Source organism: Geospiza fortis, unplaced genomic scaffold (genome assembly GCF_000277835.1).
Source record: "Geospiza fortis unplaced genomic scaffold, GeoFor_1.0 scaffold49, whole genome shotgun sequence".
NCBI lineage: Eukaryota > Metazoa > Chordata > Aves > Passeriformes > Thraupidae > Geospiza > Geospiza fortis.
The window spans coordinates 705,538-718,477 of NW_005054378.1; the positions used below are offsets into that span (position 1 = coordinate 705,538).

Below are 12,940 nucleotides of genomic sequence, written 5' to 3' on the forward strand. Positions count from 1 at the left end.
TGCTGCAGAAAGAGGCCATTGTTGAATGCTTTTCATAACCTCAGTTGGAAAGACATGGGAGGAGCTTTATAAAAGACCAGCCACTGGAAGAATTTGTGGAGCAGTGTGCCTTCTTCATGGGTGTTTGCAGTCACCATGAAAATGGTGCCATTTCACAGCGACCAGGGCAGGTCATGCAAGAGCCCAGTGATCTGTTTAGCACGTGCAGTGCTGCATGCCACCCAGCATGATTCACTCAGTCTCCATACCAGTCACATTGTACATTACTCATGCAGTGAAATGGCTGAAGATCTGAAAGTCTCTGATCCATACCATTTCTGTTCTTGCCATGTGATTCTCACCAGCTCCTGTCCCTCTGGCTCAAATTTAATTTTTGTCCCTCTTCTGTATTTGTCTTTGAATTTATATTTCCAGAGAGTGGGAGAAGCTGGATTGAAACCCCTTGAATCCTGCTTTCCTGTGGACCTGTTGCCTCTTGGCATTAACACACCTCCAGCCTGTTGGCTGGGAGTCACTGCTGCTCAGCTCAGGGTGCACTGGAGCACCAGCACTTCTCTCCTGCACGCAGTACCCGACCACATGTGCTCTCTCTGAGGCTGTTCCAAATAGTGAGTACAAACCATGGCTAATCTGTTTAACTTCCTGCTTCACTTGGCTTCTCTCAGTCCCCACCTCCCCGATGAGATTTGCTGGTTTCCATCTGCATGGAAGATGTTTCCTAATTCAGCTGGGTGTAATGCTTGGCCATCACCATTGGCCCCTCACCTCTGGGACAGGCAAGGCAGCTCTGGAGGACTAACCACTGAGAAGTGACATCTCATTCTTTCCCTGGGTCCCCAGCTGAAAGTGCAACTAAAAAGCATCAGCTGGGCTTGTGGGCAGTGATAGGGACCCCGCTGATCCAGAACCACCAAAGACCACATGATCTGGGTAGAGGCAAAGCATTGTCCAGTCAGGCCAAGTTTGTCCTCTCCCTTCATCTGCAGACCTTCACCTGCTGTTTGTGGTTTGTGGGAAGGAAATGCTCCCTTAAATCTGGTGTGTGAAAACCTGTCCTAAAATTTGGCATTTGGTTGTATCCATCCCTCCATGGAAGGAAAAATTCCCCAGTCTCCAGTTAAACTGGATTTGAACTGTAATTCATTCAGGCAAATATGTTGCTTTATGTGGATTCCTTACTTCTAGAAAAAATAAAACACCTTAGATGTCCAGTTTTACTCTAACTCAGCCCCCTCCCAGCACTGCAAAAGCTTGGTAATCAAAGAGAGAAAATACTTAGTAAAGCTTTAAGGTCAGGCTTTTAGGCTGGAAACTGATAGGTGTAAATAAGCCAGGTATGGGACAACTCCTGCTTAAGCTACAGAGCTTAATCTGCAGAGCTAGAGCTCTTTGTCCAGGTTTGGTTTGGGTTGTTCTGTACAACCAGAACAGAACAGGATTTTTGACTGAGTGGGATGCAGAGGCTTGGCAGAGGAGCCTGATGACTGTTCCCACACATAGGGTCAGCCTGCTCTCCTCAGTTTTCTATATCTCAGTCTAAATCTCATGTTTCATCTCTTGTCCTGCACTTGGCCGCTTGCTGCTTATCAGCTACCAGGATTGTGCGCAGGGACTCAGACCCTCTTTGCCATTTGGGCTCTGGAACACAATTAGAGGGATTTGGGATCGCTGTCCTGTGGAGTTAGGAGAGTTTGGTCTAGAAGGGAAAGTGTCTCATATCAGTCTCCTGGTTGCCAGCCCTCCAAACAAATCAGCCGGCACCCCAGAGCAGCCCAGGTCTGCTGCACTTGTGTGAATTGTGGTGCAAAGTGCAGTTGGATGGTTATTGTGAGAAATCTGTGTGGTCCTGCATGTGCTAGGGTAGCTACAGGAAGCAGCAGCAGCAGAACAGACTGAATGGAAGGAGTTAAACCAAGGATAAGTTGGGCTGACACTTTTCATCTGTGCCCGTGTGCCATTGTAACAGTGGCTGGGGGCTTCTATTGGCTTGGCTTAAAAAAGACATTGCTAATGTCTAACGCTTGATGACAGATGGTTCACCAATGCTGCTAGGCCCATTGTCTCACTTAATAGCTCTTTGTTCTAGCTGAAGGAAGGTAATCGTTTCTTGTAGGAGTTGGTAGGAGGATCTGTGTACAATATGCATTCTGACAACCGTTCCAGTTTTGGAGCCTGCTCTGTAGCTCGCTGAAGCGGAATCATCTCTCATCCTCTGTAGGAGGGAATCACAAAGGAGGCATCACAGTCATGATGCCTAATTTGTGGGTGTTTTGCTATCTGGTAGGACTCACCACACTGAATTAGGCAATTGCATTTTCTGTGCCGTCTGTGGAAGAAAAAAAAATATGTGATGGGATCTGCCTCAAAGGGTGAGAAGTTTGGGGCCTCTCTCTCTCTGGGGGGAAGAGAGGCACCCATTTTTGGGATGTCAGGCTGAGGTTCCCCACTGGGGAGAGTTTACCTACCCACTCACCAGCTGACTGCAAACCTGCATGTTTGTACCTCTTCTTTTTGAGTGCTGAAAGCAATAGCTGCAACCCAGCAATGAGTACACTCCAAGAAAATGCCATGACAGTCAGACTAAGGAGTACCAAGGTGAGAGCCAGTGTCCCATACAATGTATGTTATATTCAGGAGTGGTATTAGGAGCCTGGGTCTCCTAGGAGAGGTTATAGAGTCACCCACTTCCTGATGCCATTTCTATTTCCACCTTTCTAAACAAGATGAGGCAGATTCCTAAACAGGAGAGGAGTTGGGAACACCTCCCTGGGCTGACCTACCATTTTATAATCAGGGCCATCTTCTGTATCACAGGAGCCTCAGGGGGCAAAGTCCATCTGGATGGGGAAGAATCTGAACCTGCTCTTCTTGTGAATGTGCTGTGCCCTGCAAGGCTGCTGCTTACAGGGGGAGGGCATGTGCTTACCTACACCTGTGAAAGGAAACACCTTCCCTCATCTTGCTTGCTGGAGGAGGTCCATGCCAAGTTCAGAACTTACCAGACTGAGACCCAGAATTCAGGATAGCTCATGAATGCCATGGTGAGAGGATGTTTGCTTTGAGGGTGTTTCTTCCCCCCAGCATTTGTTATGTGTTTGCCAGTGCTGATGTTACAGAGGCTCCTCGGAGGAAATGTGGGGAAGGTTTCAGGTTGCGTGGCTGTTAACAGAAGCTTGCACAATGGTGAGGGCAAGTGTGCAGAGAGATGAGGTTCTTGATCCAGCCCCTGCTCAATGCAGGGGGGTTGGACTAGATGACCTTCAAAGGCTCCTCCCAACTCAAACAATTCCATCGTTCTATGAGACACCAGAGTGACCTCATACCCTTAATAAATGAAACACACGGGCTCTGATTTGGAACCTTCTGAGTGTTTTTTGGGGATGTGTTTGCTCTAATGTGTTTACTGTAGTGGGAGAGAAGATGTGGTATTGAAACCTGCTTTAAAAACTGATTTCCTCAACAAGCAGACAGCAATGATATTCCAAAAGACATTTTCAGGCTCAACAGGTGGCAGCCTTGAGTTTGCAGCCTATTCCCATTTCATTGGCTCTGGACTGGCAGGACGAGTCAGACTGTTTCAAATGAACTTTTCTAAGGGGCATTACTGAGGAAGAGCCTCAGCAGCTTCCCTCTCCAGGTGGTGCAGAGCACAATCTTGCACAGTGTTGCACTGAAGCCCCTGCTGATTAGTTTCCTCATCTGCCAATCTCCCTGGGATGTGTGAGTTATTTCTGGGATCACAAACACCTTTCATGGTTCTACACCTATGGAACAGTTGCTGCACCCAGGTCATATTTGGGACTGGGAGAAATGTGCTGTTGGAAACTGAAATGTTGGAGGTGGAGGAGTCCTGACCTTGCTTTGCAAGGACATTTCCAAACATTATGTTGATATTTGTTACAGAAAGGGAAAACAGGCAGAACTCTGAAGACTTGTTTGAAGTCCATATTATCCTTTAATAAAATAAAGTTTTCTAATGGACATCTGCCTGGAGTAGGAATGGGATGGAGGTGGGAGGAGGAATTTTTTCACCTTATGTGTGCAAAAGCTGAGTGGCTCAGTGTTTATGTCAAGAAATGCTGATATAGAAAAGTGACTCCAGGAGGGCATGAACTGCTTTCTTAGGGACAGGAAAATGGTTGGTTGAGGTGTCCTCATGGAACTCCCCAAAGAATGACAGCAAACCATGCCCTGTTCTTGTACCAAAGATTGCCTTGAACTACTCATGGGTATAGGACTGAACTTTACTATAATCACAGTGGTACCAAGGAGCACACTGGTGAAAGATGAATGTTTGACCTATAAAAAACCCTTTAGTTTAATGTAATGCGACTTAGCAGCTACAAACTAGAGAGAGGAGGCAGCATCAGACATGCAGTGGCTTTTGAACCTCGGTAATGCAGTGTTCTGTGTGATGGTGCACACAGACATGCAGCTACAGGCTTTCAGGTAGACCTGGTCTGTCTCTTAATTTCCATTGCTTCAGATTAGGATGTTTCTTTGGATAATTGCCTGCCCCAACAACACAGCCCCATGCTGAAGCAGGCCTGTGCTGCCATTTGTTTTACTTTACAGCACCTGCAGTGTCAATGGATGAACTTTTTCTGGAGAGAAGCATGGAGTCTCTCTGAGACAAACACTTAAATCAGGGCTGGTGTGTCTGCACAGCCTGGAGAAGGGTGTTTTAACCAGCTGTTAAACTGTGTCACCATTTGTGCTTCAGCCCATTGTGTTCTAGTCTGTGCCTCTACCACAGCCAGACACCTGGGTATGGCAAGTACCCATCGCTTGATTTAGGCAGCAGGGTGGTGACAGCAGTGCTTTATTTCCCAGCACACCAGTGCAAATGAACCTCTGGTGTAAATGAACCTCCAGCAGGCTGACAGCCTTGTGGTGCTTCCCTTCACTGGGGGCTGAATTTGGAGATATGACCACTTTTTGAGCTTTCAGTGTAATTCATGGGCATGTCCTGAGAGAAAGGTCATGGTCTCTCTTGTGTCACGGATTGTCCCTGCTTGTCCTCACATCCTCTTTTCCCAGTCCAGTAATGCCAAAGGTTTCTCTGCAAAGTGTAACATTTTGGGGCATTGACCTAAGTCATAGAGTCATGTTAACAGTGTTTTCTGGTCTCCTTTTGGGAGCTGATCGCCCTCCAACACTGGATATTTTATCTGCTGTATATTGCAGGGTACCTGAAACAAGATGAAATCTTGTCTCACAATCATCAGTCAACAGCCCCCAGCTGTATCTCATTGGCCAGAAGTGTTCCCAGCTGGATGCCCCAGGGGTGCAGCCCATCCTGCTTGGATGACAGGGATGTGTTCTTGCAGATCCATCAGGATGTGACTCACACTGCAGAGACACAGCATCTACCTCGAGCAGGGTGGGGAACAGCTCTGGGGATACTGAAGGTCACAGAGGAGGGAATGGAAGGCAGCCTGGGAAGTGGGGAGACAATCAGGCAGCACCTTTTAGTTCCCCCTTTGCTATGCCAGTTTGGGAAATTGAGTCTTCCCTGTTGGTTGTGAGGCTTTCTTCCTTCAAGCAGTGATTTTCATCAGCCCTCCCCCACACTTTATTCTCTGCCTGGCCCAGGTAAGAGGCCGTGCTTTTGTCTGTTCATCCCTGCAGCTCAGGACAGGATGCTGAATAACCTTTGGAATAGAAACCTATTCTTACTATAAATCTAGTTCTCATTTTCTTTCTCAGTGGCATCTGAGACCAGTTCCCACATTTCTAGCCTACTCTGTCCTCTGCAGAGCACCTTCTCTGCTGAAAAGCAGGGATAAGTTTGGTGTATGTGCACTTTTGTATTTGCCTTTACCTTTCGAAGAAAAGCAAATACTGACCATGTTCCCTCCTTGTATTCATAATCTTATTTATATTTCTTACTTCTAGTGCCCTGAGCAGACTTAAGTAACTGATAGTATTAATAATAGGAGTTTTTACTTACAGAACTCCTTCCCACAGAGTTCAAATTATGAACCAGCACATTGGTTTCATTTAGAGGTGGGTTTAGCCTGTGCAACTTGTCCAAATGCAGATGTGGCTGCAAAAATCAGGGAGAAAATGCGAAGGCTCCTGATCTCAGCCCCAACCTCAGCTCAGGTGATCTGGTACAGCCCTTTCAGGGGAAAGGAAAATAACCATTCAAACACAAGATGTGAGGGATGCTGAGGAAGAAATTGAGCCTCATCTCTGGAGACTGCTCAATTTCACAGGGTTTTCCCAAAGCAGCAAAAGGAACAACGTCCTGAGCTTTGGCCTCTATACTTATCAGCATGAAAAAACCATGAGCGTGAAATCAAACAACAGGCTTCAAATGGGAGCTACAATGACACTAATTTGTATGTACCATTATTTGATCTTCTAACCTACTAGGTTTAAGGTAAACCACTCTGGAATATCAAGCAGACATTAAATGAAACAGTGTCATTAATTCAATCCAATGAGATACGTTTTATATAACAAAGGGATTTGTTCTGATACTCAAACAATGTATATTAATGAAAGAGTCGAAATAGATTCATTTTGTTCTCAAAGCAAACACATTAAGAAAAGCCATCAAGAAGTAAAGAACACGGCTTTTTTTTTTTTTTAAACTGTGCTTTATTTAGGGCTAAGCTGGAAAGCGTCATTCAATAATTACAGAAGATTACAAGGAGTTTTAGGGAATTGAGAGTGAAAGAGCAGTTGTATGGAACTGCAGCTGCGTTACACATCTGTACTTCCTAGCTGTGGGCTCAGTTTGCTTCAGTCCTTACTCTGGCAAAATGCTCGTTATATCCCCATGAGAGTTTTGGAAGAGTAAGGACTGCACGGTCAGGCCCAATATGTAATCAAAATTAACATTAAAAAAAAAAAAAAGGAAAAGGAACCAAAAAGGAAAAAACAACAAAGACAGGAAGTTTGAGATTGAAATAAAAAATACTGAGAAAAACAAACAAGAGCATTAACCAAAAACAAGAGTATAACCAAATAATAATCAAAAACAATTATCACACTGCTCAATGGATGCAAACAAGTGTGAGAATTATGTAAATCAAGTTTTAAGACTGTGAAAATAAATTATAATAAATATGATATTCTTTAAAATATATGTGTTCTTAAATAATTCATTGTTTTTTCTGAGTCAGATTTTTTAAAGCAATGTCTTATTTTTAACTGCTCTAAAGTCATTTACCAAAGATAAATATCGTGCTTTCATTAAATAGTTTTCCTTGTTTTTTCTCTATCATTACAATTAAAAGTCCTACAAAATATGCAAATTTATTTACAGAAAACAGAGCCAGCATCTTTTTTTTTTTTAAACATCCCCCTGTTTTTCAAAATTCCTTGTAAACAGTTTCAGAAATTCTTCAAAGAGATTGTTTCTTTAGTTTACTTTTTATGGTTTTTTTTTTAAGGTTTTTTAGGTTTTTTAGGTTTTTTTTGTTTTTTTTTTTTTTTAAGATTAAGGTACTAGGCTAATCCCTTGCCCTGAAGGTTTCTAGAGCAAATATGGAAGCTACTGAAGCATAGGATGATGGGAATTTTGCGGACAGCAGATCATGAAGACATGAAGCGTTTAGCTGTGTTTTGTTGTTCAAGTTAGAACTAACGTCTGATAAAAAGACAGCTGTTTTTTTTTTTTTTCCCATTTGCATTGTCTACAGAATTGAGTCTTGTCTTGTTTATTTTTTAATAGCTGGAATGCTTGCAGTTAAAAAAGCTGCCAAAATAGCCATTTTTCTCCTTTTTCTCCTCGATAAATAACAGCATCCAACAGCAATTGGCAGAGAGTAGGAATTTATGCTCAATCTAAACTCTACAAAATTACAGTTCTACAACATCTTTGTTTTTAGCATTAACGCTAACTTCTATGTAGTATTATTTTTTTTGCTTTTTTGTTTTTTTTTATTTTTATGTTGTCTAATTTTTTTCTATTATATAGGTATTTTAAACTTTCTTTTTTAAATTCTGTACAACTATTAGGATTTTAAATGGGGAGAGTTAGAAGCATTTACAAACCTTTTTGTTTTCCATTTAATATCAACCATCTTTCCTTTCTCTTTTCTATGCCTTTTTATGTACTTAATTATGTATTTATTTATTTACTTTTTTTTGCTTTTCATAGATATCCATCTTACCTGCCTTTAACAACGCAATCCTTGCGTATTATACAGAAAACCATATGAAAGCTTCATAGACTCTAATTAATGTATAACCAAAGAACCTCCCAAAGTATCAAAGAACTATTATCTTGCCATTTTAAAAGCATTTAAGCATTTGTAATTTTTTGTGTTTTGTTTTTTTTTTTTTTGGTGTTTTTTTGGTTTTTTTTTTTTTTTGGTTTTTTTTTTTTTTTTTTTTTTTTAGGTTTTACATATTTCATATAATCGCTCTCAAAAACTGTTTTAGGAACAGCTCAGAGAAAAGGAAAGAACTTCCATATTTTACATACAGCTACAAGTCTGCGGTAAAAAGTTTTGTCCTTTGGTCCCTATATAGCTAAGGAATGACAGATAAAGATGCTCAGTGACTGTTACCATGGGTCTTGCATGGTAACCGCATCCTTGGTGGCAAACAGGCACTCCTTTGCCAGAATCCAGGTTTGCATCTCCTGTTTGAAGAAAAGCCGCTGTGGTGATATCAGTGTCTCTTCAGAAATCCCGGTTCATCTTCCTCCTGCTCTGATTTTACTTTATGTGTTTGTTTGTTTTCAAGCGCATGTCCTTCGAAGTCAGCAGATGTGATACTTTTCTTGAAGAAATGTTACAGTCTAAACAAAGAGAGAATAGGTCTGAAGTCTTCAGCTCGACTGATATTTGCTGATATGTCAAAGATGTAATCCAACAGTTCACTTTTTTTTTAATATATATATACTTTTTTTTTTCTAAATGTGGCCCATTCAGCTGCTGCCCTAAAAAATGAAGAAAATCATTGCAAATTAAATCAAAAAGGGGAGGGGGAAGTAGGGAAGGTGTGGGGGGAATATTTGAGACAGGAAGGGGGAAAAAAAGACCTAAAAATGAAAATGAAATTAAAATCAAGCCTGTTCTTTTGGGCCCAATCCTGCTCCCTTTGAAAGTAATGGATGCTTTCTTCTCCCTTCAATTGGGACAGGATGGGGCTTCTGCTTTGGTGTTTTGCTTTTGAAGGCCTTGGCTCTGATTCTGCTCCCACTTAACATCAACAGAAGGATTCCCCTTGACTTCAGTGGGAACCGGATCAAACCCAAAGTAAGCAAGGTAGTCACGATCATGATAAAGAAAAACACAATTGTTCCTATTAGTAATAATGATAATAAATAAAAATAAAATTAGGGCGTGTCTATGTAAATCTGCATCACTACACACGTGAAGACAGCGGCATTTTAATAATTTTTAAGTGCCGCTTTGCAGTGCCAGATCACAATCTTGCTTGTCAGGCTTTTGTAGGGTGAAAGGCATCAGGAGAGTGGAGTACTACATTTTAATGGGGTGCCATCTTTGACAGTGTATGAGCTTTCTGTGGAGACGTAGCTGCCAATAACATCTACTCCTTTGTGAGTGTCAGAAAGTAGGACTTTGAACAGGCAATTTACAGGAGGTTAAATAAAAAAGACTGTTGGAGTAAACTTTTTTTTTTGGGGAAAAAAAAAGGTAAAGCTAACATTTCTTAAATAAAAAAATTATTTAAAAAAATATAATCATGATCCGACTAGGCTTGACATTTAAGTAGGATGCTTAATCATTAAGGATTAGCTCTTATCTCCTTCTAGCAAGCAGGTTCTTCTTATACACTCGGTGATTTATTACATCAAGAAACTTAGAAACTGCAAAAGGTCCACTCTGGTGGAAAAGTGTCATGCGGAATATCAATCCATGCTGGCAGGTTTTCACACTGTTGGTTCAACAAACAGCAAACCGTACACAGCAGTCTAAACAATTACAACACCAAAAATAATAATATAATAAAAAAATAAAAAACACTCGTCAAGGACCCTTTTTCAGTTGTAAACAAAAAGATGCATTTTGCTTTTTGATCTGGATGGGGTTTTTTCCCACTCAATCCCTCCCTCCCTCTAAGCAATTAATTTTTGCTGGAGTTGCTGTAATATGGCACCTTAGAATTAGGAATTCTTGAAAAGACATACAATGAGGCTTTTCTTGGGGTTGCTTTTTTTGGTTGCTATAGTTTGCAAACTACCATTACTATCATTAGTCTTTTTATTTTTGATTTGGTTTTTCCGTTTTTGTTTTTTTCTTTTTTAAAATTTTTAGAAAGTGATTTGAAATATCCTAAGGGGGAAAAAAAGGTGTCAATTGAAAAAGGCCCCAATTCTCCGGAAAAAAAAAATAATCACAAGATTTTGAGTGCAAAAAATTAACCACACATTTTTCTCTCTACTTTTTTTTCCAAATTATCTGTAGTTACAACAATCCCATTTTTTTTCTAAAGAATTAGGAATCCATCTTTTTTTTTTCCTTCTATGTGACATCTAAAGAAGCATAAAACGCTGACGAGAAATCAAACGACAAATAAAGAAACCACTGCAAGCACCAAAAACAAAACGAAAATGAGCACAGCAAAAAATTGTGGCAGCACAAAGTCAAAAAAGGCACATGTGATCATGACTGGCCAATCATCAACTGATACAACATCCAAGAAAAATGCTTCAATCACGGCACCTGCACGAAACTTGACGGCATGTCATGCAACCAATTCTTAGCTTGTTACATGACGCCATCATGTCACACTTTCAACTTCGAGTTGATTTGAACTTACGGCCTGGGGAACTGTATTCTCCACTTTCATGTCATTACGAGAACTTTTTTCCTAGCTCAGCGCGAGACTGTGGTGGATTTGACTGGCTCTTGGTTGGAATTTGATTGAATGACAAAAGAAGAAAAGATTTTTTATATATATATATTTATATATAGTGTGGAAAAAGGGAAAGGTGGGGAAAGAAGATATATATAAAAATAATAATTAAAAAAAATGTTACAAACACAGCATCAATCAAAAATAATTTCTAATGGAAATACTTGCCATTAAACTATAGAAAACGAAACAAGAATGAGAGCAAAACAAACAGAACGGAAAGAAAAGAAAGGAAAAGAAGAAAAGAAAGTAAGGAAGAATTAAAAAAAAAAAAAAAGGATGGAGAAGGCCTAGCCAGAGACACACATAAAACACACACTTAAATGTGGACACCCGGTCAATGAGCGCAGACACAGATCGGTTTGCGGAGTCTGGAAAATAAAAACATTCACTGCCAACCAGAATGCTTTCGTTACCACCGGCCTTCCCCACACCACCCCCAGCCTCCTGGGCCTCGCTGGATGGCTGGCCAGAATCCTCCGGGAGCCTCTCCACTGCCTCGCACCGACTCCGGAGTAGGGATCGCTCTGATTTGGTTTGCATCCCAAGTTTAAAATCACGGGGGAGTAACAGGCCAAGAACTACTTTGGCTACTGAGAATAAATAAATTAAAAAAACCCGAAAAAACAACCAAACAAAACAACAACAACAAAAAAGAAAGCCGAAAAGGAAAGCAGCTACTACTGGCTGCTGCATGTCCATTTAGCAGTTCACAGGACGGCGGGCTCTGAAACAGCAATGCTGGTATGGTGTGGGAAGCAGACTTGTAGGAGGAGTCAGATGATACAATGGTTCCTAAATCAGCATCATTAAAAGAAGGACATTTGCTCCTTTGGCATTTAGCTCTGGCTTGAATTGAAAAGGTAATGGAAAATAAAGGGGAAGGCAAGGGAAGGCAAGGGAAGGCAAGGGAAGGCAAGGGAAGGCAAGGGAAGGGAAGGGAAGGGAAGGGAAGGGAAGGGAAGGGAAGGGAAGGGAAGAGAAGAGAAGAGAAGAGAAGAGAAGAGAAGAGAAGAGAAGAGAAGAGAAGAGAAGAGAAGAATGAGAGAGGAGAGGAGAGGAGAGGAGAGGAAGCATAAAGAAAGGAAAAAAACCAAAAAACAAAAGGAGAAAGGAAAAGAAAAAGCAAGGACAAAGCAAAAGGAAAAGGAATAAAACCTGCCAGGGATTGGTTGCTACAACCTATTTAAGTGCCCTGTTCCTTTCCTGTGAAGGAAAATGTCCCTTCACTGGCCCACGGAGCTTTGCCTCGGTAAACACCAAAAATCACTGCACACAACAATACACTTGTCTCAGTCAGCAGTTCTGCACCCTGTTCCTCAGGTATTGCCTTTCTATCCCCTCGGCAGGGCTCATATCTCTCCTTGCAGCCTATTTCTGAAAAGTCACTGCACACGAATGAAATTTCACCTCGTGTTGGGGTGTCACAAGAATATTGTTGGCAGTTCTTATCCTGAAGTCATGCATGCTGGCTAGCGAAAATTCCTTCCCTAGCTTTCTGTTTGTTTGTCTTGGGTTTCTTCACTGTTTCTGCGAACTGAAACACGCTTTCTTGGCTGCAGCAGTTGTGCTTAGCTGACAAGAGATGATGCTGAACTAAGCCCCTGATCTGAGCTCTGGCTTCAGCTCCACACTTTTCCCACAGTTGGCTGCTGTCTTGGTTGGGGCTGACTCCTTCTTGATGGCCTGGCCCCAAAGTCTTGCCCTTTGATAATCTGGAAGTGTCAGCCTGAGCTTCCTGGGGTTTGACAAAGACAATAGACTGGTACCCCCAAGGCAGATGCAAGATCTGTGTCTACAGTTATTTCACAATCCAAGATGGGGAAAACTGTCCTTTTGAAGATGGCCCAGGGAAGAATTGCTGTCATTTGTGTCCCTAGGTGCCCAAGAGCAAATAGTGTCAGCTGTACAGCTCCTGGAAAAGATATCTAGCATCCCTCTTACTCCTCTGGGCTTTCTGGCCATGTCATAACACAGGAAAACAAGAGGCTGGGGAAGGAAGGAGAGCTGTCAGCACCATCACAGCAAGGCCTGTGTCTTTCCTTACCTCAGCTGCACTAGCAGGAAAAGGAAGGGTTAACAGACTTTGATTCAA

At 41.8% G+C, this 12,940-nt stretch overlaps 1 protein-coding gene across 1 annotated transcript in view; it reads right to left on the reverse strand.

Moving 5' to 3' along the window:
* Window positions 1-6,585: 6,585 nt before the first annotated feature.
* CELF4 (CUGBP Elav-like family member 4) overlaps window positions 6,586-12,940 on the reverse strand; it is a 696,303-nt gene continuing 689,948 nt past the window's right edge. The window contains exon 15 of the mRNA XM_031060278.1: window positions 6,586-8,902. The gene's annotated coding sequence lies outside the window, so the exon portion shown is untranslated. The remainder of the gene's footprint in view (window positions 8,903-12,940) is intronic.